This window comes from Alosa pseudoharengus, unplaced genomic scaffold, assembly GCF_046254945.1.
Source record: "Alosa pseudoharengus isolate Yale_2024_CS ecotype anadromous, Long Island Sound unplaced genomic scaffold, YU_APseudo_1.1 YU_APseudo_1.1_scf_11, whole genome shotgun sequence".
Lineage (NCBI taxonomy): Eukaryota > Metazoa > Chordata > Actinopteri > Clupeiformes > Clupeidae > Alosa > Alosa pseudoharengus.
The window spans coordinates 7,380,001-7,390,537 of NW_027468576.1; positions in this window are offsets into that span (position 1 = coordinate 7,380,001).

A 10,537-nucleotide genomic window follows, 5' to 3' on the forward strand; every position below is an offset into this window, starting at 1 on the left:
CCAGGCATTATCAATTGATAAGATGCCATCTAGAGTAGTTAGACACTACTTAGGGACATTTCAGTTTTGATAGGTCAGAGGGCTTTTAGCTGTCTGTGTAGTTTCTCCTCCACCCCCAGGTTCATTGTGCAATATCTGAAAAACCTGATCAGGCTAATCATCTTAATTTAATATATCTATAAATACACACACACATATATATATATATATATATATATATATATATATATATATATATATATATATATATATATTTAAAGGAAATGTTTTGTTTAAGTGTACTGTTAAGTATGTGAGTTTAGATTTGTCTGCATGGTGTGTTAGTGTAGCTGCCTACTGAGTATTTGTGATATCCATAGGATGTTGAAGAGTGCCCTACTGGTTGAGGTGGTGGCTAGGTAGTTGTGCTGTACTAAGAACCAACGAGGTAGTTGGTAATGAATCATTGACACTTTACCTTTATTTATGAAATGGAGGTGTTTGTATCTAAATGTCTTGTAAATATGTCGATAAAATGTTTACAAAGGGAGCTCTGGAGGAACCCCTGGTCAAAATGTGCCAGACAGTAATCAAGACGTGGCAGATGGTTCTAGAAGGTTTTTAGCTCCGTCATTTGATACCATGAACAATCATATTGGTTAAAATGAATGATATGAATGACAATGCTAAACTTTTTTTCCATAATCCTAACCCTATGGCATTTATATTACTATGAGTAGGCTAATAGCTTTGTGCAGTTTTTACAAGGTTTTGGAATGTAATCGTGACACAGTGGTGTCATGTATTGAACAGCCATATGGATCTTTTTCATCCTAACACTTTTAAGAGTTTCTATACATATGTGTAGATGTTAGACAGGTGGCTAAGGATTTTGAAAAATGTGTGTACAGCGTTGGTCACTTCTTGTAGTTTTGTATGTTTTAACAACTGTGCCACCGTATCACTCTGCCAAAGTAGAGTCCCTGACATATTTGTCCACTCACTGTGTCACTGCCCCTATTGTTGGCCAAGGACTGTATCCCTTGAGGTCAAGCATTTTGGGGGTATTTCGCAATGACTTTTTGATGAGCTATTTCTTCTGCATGCCTAACTCTATTTCTGAAATGCTCAAGAAATATGCCTCAACCTAGAGCATGCCAGCCGTTTCCACTTTTACATGTTTGTGACATTTGTTTGCACATTTCTGGGAAGTCAAACCACAGAAGTAATTTGCAGTATGATGTGTATGTGCTACGCAGTGTTCACTTGTGTTGTTTTGTTCCCCTGTGTGTTTTGTGGTACAGATTGTTTTCCCAAAGCAAGTGCGTTTGCTGTGGCATTGCAGAGGCATTGTTGCGAGAATCAGGGTTGCTCCCCCCTGCAGTAAATGACATAAAGCATGATTAACTTGTTATCCTTGGACTTGAGGCTCCTGTCCACATCTAGCCCCAGGCAAAAGGAATGTGTTGACTCATACGTCCACAGTGACCCCCCCCACCCCCCCCCCCCCAAGGTCCCAGAATGCATTGCCGTAGCCACCCTTAGCACCTTTATTTATTTAACCGCATGTCAACTGTCCAGTAAGCTCAACACTGAAAGAGATTTGTCTTTGTTCCTGTGCCGGGGGCTGTTTCAGGCGCTTGGTTACAAGCGGTCTGGTTTACGGAACGGAGGAGGCACTTCCTGTTGTGAGATGGTCACCAGCACATCTGTGGAGCACGCGGTCAGGAAGTGGTGACCCCGCATGGAAACAGACCAGCTCCCACTGGTCACCCACAGGACAGTGCTCCCCCCTCTGCCGTCCTTGTAATTTTTAGTGGAGCTGATTTAAGCAGACCAATAAGCCTGCTCCATAAGCCATATGAGATTTTGTTGTTTTTTCCAGTTACTGTTTTTTCATCCATTTTTATGTGTTCACAATGCGTTCAATCAATTGGCCATTACATCACGCCTGGAATTGAGGTGAGAGGGTGCTGTGATGGCTACCGTGCACAGCCCCAAGAGATTGCCACTAGAACAGCCCCAGCGTTGATCTGGTATTGCAGTGAGGATTTCTAGGATGAATAATAGCTATTTCCAGGAAAACTTCTTCTGCGTCGTCATTTGGAACACAGAGTGTTTTTCTATCATTCTTGTTTTTTTCCCTCTCTTTTCAAAGCAGTATTAAAATGTTGCTTTTTTTCTTTCTTTTGAGAGACATTGAAATAAGATAGCTGTAGTGCCTTCTCAGCCCACATGTCATTTCATGGATGCCGTGGGGACAAGATGATTCCATATATAAAACACTGAATTGTGCCCATGGAAGGCAGAAGTGTTCATGGTGCAATATAGATGATGTGAAATACAGTGGCTGGAACAAAGGGATTATTGACTCAGCTAGCTAAATCTTTCTTTTAGAGAAAAATAATAAAAACTTATAAGGTACTGTCTTAAATGTATATTTACAAAATAATAATGATTACTTTATTGGAGAGTATCGGAAGACTTATTTTGAAAACTAAATAAATGAAATATGTAATATCTAATGAATATTTCAATAAAAAAATGATAATCTAATAACTGTGTGTCTGCTAATGGGATATAATGATGTGGGTAGTGTCAGTTGTGTCAGTTCTCTGTTCTTTCCTCAAGCCTGGCTCTGATAGTGTCTATATTTTAATGTCAGTGCTCTTGTCTGTCTGCTGTGCGTTTATGTTTTCACTGACTCACGAGAACAAGCCGCCTGTCTGCGGCATCCTGTTTGCTTATTCCTGCTGAGAGTAATGATGTCACAGTATCAGCAGATGTGGATACACTTAGGGAAGCAGCGTACAGGACTGTGTTTTTGAGTGTGTGTTTGGGTTGGGAGAGGAGGGGCTGGCGTTATCACGAGAACAGTCTGAAAGGGGGAAAGAATGCATGTTTTCATCACTGTGTTATCATGCTGAGGGATCATCTGCCCGTGGCGAGGACACTCTCCACCCACCCCCCACCCACCCACCCGCACCCCTCCTGGAGCAGCAAGGCTTCTAGGGAGCGGGAGTGTGTGGGCTGCATTGTGAGCACAGGGGGTCAGCTGACAGACCGGTGTTCCTCCCTGTTTATCAACGTCGTCCACCCGCAGGCCTAAAGAGGACATGGGAGATTTTTGTTTTACAAACAGCAACAAAACTTGAGGGCCAAGTCTTAGAAAGAGAGAGCCTAGTGTAGAGTGTGACAGCTGCTCCCTAGGGTTAGAGTCTCTTCCTTAGCTCTAGCTCCCTCTTCTGGTGAGTGTGAGCTCATGCAAGGCTGTGTTGTGTAGTCATAATATCCAGTATCACCCTCATGCTTCCTCATCATAAAAAGTGTTGTGTATTACAGGAATTCAATTGAACAATATCAACAGCACAACTGGGTGTGACCACCCCCTCCCTAAATCCTACAGGGACAAAAGAATACCAACATAATTGACAACATAAACTGACAATGAGTCCACTACAACAATATAAAGTGCAAACATGCAATGTGACACCCTCACTTCTCGCCTCTCTGAGTTCCTGGGTCGATATAGTAAAGCATCAGGCCCGCGTGGATGGCTGTGGTATAGGCAGGCTGGGGTGGCTGTTTGATCCCAGCCGCTTGATCCAGACTGTCAGCACTTTGTAATCTACCATCTGCTTGTAATATTCACCTCTCAATTGTACTATGCCGCTTTCCTGCAGCTGGCCAGGGAAGGAATTATCAGGGCTCATAAGAAAGCTTATTGGACAATAACACTTACTGGAATTGGTTCATCTTAACTTACATAATTTCAGGTATGGTCCACTGGTAATTTCACGTAAGGTTAAGATCTTATGAGAATTGACTGGAAACGCTCTGAGAAAATGAAGTCATCTGAGAAGCATCTCATTGTGAAAACTGACCTGCTAGGACATTTGCCATACAAACAGCCTTATTATTCATGATACTGTCCTACTTTATCTTGCATGTTGATTAATGCTTGGAGAAATACAACAAAAAGTTCTGAGAAAAATTTCACATGAAGTTTAAAGCGTCAACAAATGCACTGTATACTTAATGTGGAAACATGGTATAGGGACATACAATAGGCACAGGTTTCAGCTCCAACTTAAACTCTACAACCCACCGTAATATATGGGTTCAACTTAGACTCAACACTAATGTGTGCTTTATCTAACAGTAGACACCAGAGGGAGCTAGACCATCAGTGAAATGCTCTCATGAAGGTACTCATGGTCCAGCACACCAAGTCTGTCAGATATCTTTAATGACGCAGTTTTGTTGTTCAGTCCTCATACAAGACCATTTAAGGTGTCAAACTTTTATCTATTATTGTCTGTTACCTGCTGTTATCGATTAAGAGTCATATTCTGTTGCACTGTACATTCAAATAGCAGTCTGAATTCCTGGCACCTACCTACCTTACCTTGATTTTGCAATCACTTATGTTTCTATTCAAATGTTTTCTGTCGCCACTCACCACCACATAATCTCTGGACGTCAATATGAGAGTCCCTCCCCCCATCTCTAAAACTACCCGCTTTAGCCCTCAGATCATGGCAACAGAGATTGGTAAGTAGTCAACAAACAAATCCAGTGAAAGCCTGCCACTGACCCAGAGTCCTCTGGTATCTAAGCAGCAGTTCATTAAGAGATTTTTACAACAGGTATCATGCTCTTCACTACATATTTGGGATTGTTTTGCTTTGGCTGATATTGTGACAGACTTTTTCTGTTGTTGAGGATAAAAGACTATTGTAAGATTTAGCAGGATTGTGAAATTGAAAAATGTTCACCATAGCCTAAGAGGCCACAGATATAAACCATAAATACACATCTACAGTTTTAGTACATGACACATAGACTTATTCCCCCTAGGATTTCTCAAGTGTTTCAATTCAGCCCACTTGTGTCCATTTCTACAGCCCTTCCGCCCATGCTCTGCAGATGTTCCTGGTAAACAAACAGCACAGCTGCGCTTTAAAAGCACAGGAAGTCCACATTCATCAAGTAGTCGCCAGGCCAGGGCTTTCTTCTGTTGCTAGGGAACAGCAGGAAGTGAGAGTTTCCTACACACAGAGATGCCGGTTGTCAGTGCTGCTACTGCCGAGGCTGCTCATTCGGGTGTAAATGAATGGCCACCTGGCTCTGTGGTCACACACACACAAATGACTGTTATTCTGCTCTCGGTTGTTTTGGGCTTCTACGTGGCTTGTTGTGCTCTCTGCTCGTGTCCTGTTGACTCCATGGCCAGATCTAGCACAGATCTGGCATTGATCTGGTAGAGATCCCGGTCACAGTTACTCTTCTTACATGGATGCATAATGAGGTGATTTGTATTATTTTGCACACGTTGGAGGTTAAAGAAAATTAATACATGTTATTAGAATTTACACCATCATTCCTGCCTCTGTTCAACCACTTATCTATCCTTATTTGTTTAGGGGCTTTGTTAAGTGTGGCAAGGCCTTTACCCATACCCAACAAAAGACTGCATAAATGGAAACTGTTTTTTTGGCTTTCTTGAATGGTGCACTTATTCCTCTAGAAAGCTGACTGCAAGATCCATCACTAATGCTTATCTGTACACTAGCTCCCTTCCTTGAAACTCAAAATGTTGTAAGCAGAACACTAATCTACTGTTTTGTTTCCTTAGAATACTGAAACTGTCCATCATCTGAAGCTGATCAATCTTGTTTAGATGTGATGACATCAGTGAAATCCACCAAACTCATCAAACAAGGCTTTCTCAGATATGTCTTCAGCACAGGAGCAGGTGAGAGAGGCGCAGGGACAATATGTGCCATCACTGCTGCTGATTGAGAGACATCCATAAAGTTCCACTTACTGTCACCCCGACATGACAGGCCATTTCAATGAGAAATACCTTTTATCTACTTTCAGCGAGACAATGCATAAGTAAATCAAAATTTTGCTTGATCAAAATCAGTAACAATAGTCTTTATGGTACAGCATGTGAACTTCAGTGGAAGCTACATATTAAGGTGATCATAAAAAAAAATGATGGGGTGTGCTGTGGCGCAGCAGGCTACAGCACCCATACCATGTACGGGTCCAAGTGCCCACGGAGTTCCAGGTTTGAATCCGACCTGCAGTCATTTCCTGATCCCACCCCATCTCTCTTTCACTCACTTCCTGTCAATCTTCTCTGTCCTATCCACATAAAGGCAAAAATATTCTTTAAAAAAATATATATAATTTCCATGTTCCACTTTCAAGTGGTCATTTTTATCATTTTGGTCAGTTAAAAAGCTCAAGCTTGGGAATGTTGTTATTGGATTTTAACTTAAAAGTGACAAACTGGATCATTTTGCTAGAGCATTTACTATTGTCTTGTGTCTTATCAGCAGCTGTGGACAAATGGTGTGTCATTGCAAATGGTGAGATAAAGAGAGAAAATTACATGGTCACCACCACCGTCCACTCCTCTCCACCCCCCCCCCCATCCCCCATCCCTCGGTTACTGAGTGCATCTCGCTCCATAAGAATGCACATTTATCCTCCATCAATAAAAAAATCACAGCAGATTGTATTCTCAGGCTCCAATAGTGTAACTTTGTGACAGCATCCAGCAGTCTCTGTCTCTCTGATTGTGGATGAATTCTGACATATTGAAAGCTATAAAGATAAGAAATGATTTTTTTAACAAATTTAGGAAGGCTAAAGATGAGCAGATATTTAGTAAGTATAAGAAACAAAGAAATGAGGTGAACCGAATGATTAAGAAAGCCAAGACAGGATTTTTCAATGACAAGATAGAGGAGAATAGGAACCCTAGAAAGTTATGGAAGGCACTAAAACTATTAGGATACAGCAACAGAGTGAAGACAAAATCGTTCAACCTGAGTTTGGAAATAGGAGGTACTGTTATATCTGACAAATTAAAAGTAGCAAATAGTTTAAACAAATATTTTACAACCATAGCCAACACTTTGGTAAATATGTTGCCCAGTCAATCAGGGCTCTATGGGGAAAGTCATGTGCAGGATTTTTATCAAAAGAAGGGAGTCCAAGCAGATATGTTTTCCCTTGTAAAAGTAACAAATGAAAACATTCTAAGTAAGCTTAAAAATCTCAATCCTAGCAAAGCAACAGGTCTTGATAATATTCCCACAAGATTCATACGAGATGCTGCAGAAACTATTTCTCCTTGCATAACACATATTACCAACCTGTCCATAGAACTAAGTAAATTTCCAATTGAATTCAAAAGGGCGAGAGTAATTCCTTTATATAAAAAGGGAAGCAAAGTAGATCATGGAAACTATCGTCCCGTATCCATTTTATGTTGTCTGTCCAAAGTCATTGAAAGGGTTGTTCATGAGCAAATAGATAACTACTTATCATCACACAATCTTTTGTACGAATAGTCAAACTTAGAGCCTTGGGTTTTAATTCTGTATCTCTACATTGGATCCAATCTTATTTGGGGGATAGGGAACAAGTGGTAGATGTGAGTGGTACTATATCAACTCCTCTTCCACTTACATGTGGGGTCCCCCAGGGAAGCATCCTAGGTCCGTTATTTTTTCTGCTGTACATAAACGACATGAAGTCAGCATGTGATTGCAATCTGTATCTTTACGCGGATGATTCAGCTCTTTTAGTGTCTCATCGCAATAAAGCAGAGGTAGAGAAATTACTTAGTTCAGAACTTCAGAAAGTCAGCATTTGGTTATCTGAAAATAAACTGTCTCTTCTTCTTGGTAAAACTGAATCAATACTATTTGGATCAAATGATAAGCTAAGGAAGTCACCTGGATTCAGTGTGGTAGTTGGTGATTCTGAAATAATAACTAAGGAATCAGTAACTTACTTAGGCTGCATACTTGATAATAAATTATCTGGGGAGTGCATGGCTCTAAAAGTTCTGTCTAAAGTAAATCAGAAAATAAAATTTCTAGCTAGAGTATCCACATTAAAGCAACACCAAAGAGTTTTTTGTACCTTAAAATAATGTTTCCAAAATCGTTTCAGTGGTTCATCAACTCGTAACAGGGTGAACGGCACTTCTGCATTCGCTTCGCGGCCCTCTATCGGCTATAACCGCACTATGTAAGTTTGCCAGATCGGGTAGCGGATCTGTAGTTCGATGGAATGAGACATAAGAAACTACAAATTTGACTTGCATGATGTCGCAATACATCATACTTTCATAAAATCATGCAACATATTCTAGGCTAGGCCTACCTTGTCTATGGACATCGTTATTTGCAAAGCCGTTGCTGGATAAACAAATAGCGTGCGTGCGACAGAGAAAAAGTTCTTTGGTGTTGCTTTAATAGATAGACAAGCTCTCGAGATTCTTGCTGGGGCCCTAATACAATGCCACTTTGATTATGCCTGCACTTCATGGTACACAACCATTCCTAAGATTTTCAAACAGAAGCTGCAGACATCACAAAACAAATTAGTGAGACTTATTCTTAAACTACACCCATACACACACCTCAACCCGGCTCATTTTAGTAGCCTTAAGTGGCTCAAAGTAGAGGATAGAGTAACATATATAAAAATGAGTATGGTACATAGAATAATTAAAAATAAAGTACCAACATATCTTTGTAATTATTTTTCTCGGGTAAATGCTGTTCACAGTTACTCAACAAGGGTAGTACCACTGACTTTGTTCTATGTAGATTTAAAAGTTGCATGGACAAGGGCTCTTTTCTGTATTCAGCAGTCATCATATGGAATGGGTTACCAGCAGCATTAAAGTCAACAGATAATACTGATCATTTTAAATCATCCCTAAAGAGCTGGCTGAGCAATAGACAGTAGTATGGTTATTAGAGTTACATGCACTGTATGTACTGAGCAGTAGGCAGTAGTATGGTTATTAGAGTTACATGCACTGTATATACTGAGCAGTGGGCAGTAGTATGGTTATTAGAATTACATGCACTGTATGTACTGAGCAGTAGACAGTAGTATGGTTATTAGAGTTACATGCACTGTATGTACTGTACTTCCTTCTCTGTTTTATGTTGTATGTCTGGGGATACCTGGTCCTCTCTGTTACCTTGTTTTATTTTTGTTTTATTCCTTCACATACCACCAACATAATTACATTCACTTTAAGACATATGCCTTCATCACCACATGCCTACACCTGCAAACACACCACCAAATGCACACATCTTAAGGACCACAATGGAAATAAGCCCTGTGGCTTTATTGTGTTTATCCTTTTGACTGATAATTGTACAAAGTCATTTTATTTATTTATTTAATCATATAAGAATCATCCTTTGTACAAAAAACATCATGTCAATAAAGATTTTCAATCAATCAATCAATCAATCAATCAATCACATCTATCACATAAAAAGACGGTGCATGGTCAAAATGGCCTTTTTTTGATTGATATGATGACAGGGTGGCGACTGATTAGATCTCTGCTTCAGCAGAATCACTATGACATAAAAGTCAGCTGATTGAGCTTTGAAAGATGCCCTTGCAGAAAAGTCCTCCTGAGCAAACCCACCTCACCGCAACCGTGGAAACAGACTCCTCCTGGAGATGCTTTTGTAATCAGAATGGGTTTTGTACAAGTACAACTGTTCTATCTCAATGATGTTATTTTAGGTTTCTGTAAAATCAAAATGGCTGGTCCAGATGTGCCTTGGTTTCCAGCTGTCACATTACATAAATGCACGTTAATTACACATCCGTAACAGAAAAGAGAGAACCACCGTTTCCATCACACACAAAGGAATCATATCATTGCCATTCATTCAGATATGCATCAAATGTGAAGTAGCATGAACAAGACTGTTATGGCTCGCGAGTATATTGACTGCTTTATCCAGATAACAAATACCTCTGGGACAATATCACACAAGACCTGGAGCCCATTTGGCCATGGAACCAACAACCCCATCACTGGTATAGGCTAGTCTTTCTAGGAGACATAGACTGTATAAAAAAGGGAGACACCCACAGTAAAATGTGGACTTAATATGGGTGGGATAGACAGAGCTCAAAGTGTAACTGAAAATGTGGGGTTTACAGCACAGGGACATGCAGAACAAGTCACTGTCCTAGTGGAAAAGCCTGCAGACGAGCGTCATTAGTTTGGTTTTCAACACGTTTCTAATTACAGTTCTTACAAGTTGTCCCCAGACTGTGAACTCTTGTCATGTTGTGCCTAAGTTACATATGACCGTGAGAGACCAGTAAAGAGAGAACGGGACATGTTCACAGGTTCTCACATTTGCTTTCTCAGCAGTAAAGCTACAGCCCCTTTTTGGTGCTTCGTTGACAGAAACATAAAAATTCATATGTCTACGAACAACGCCATGCTATACCATTAGATCTCATCAACACCACACAAACCAAACTCTAACAAACCCAAACATGTTAACACTGGCTGTGTAAAACTGATGAATAGTAGTCTATTTTATTTGTAGAAGTTGTTTTTTATTAAGGAGGGCAATAACTGTTTCATGTAAAACAGATAACCAGGTGATTCAGCATCCATTTCGAAAGACTGACTGCAACTGATGATTGCTACTATGGAAGCAATAATGCAACCAATGGTTAACTTAAAGAT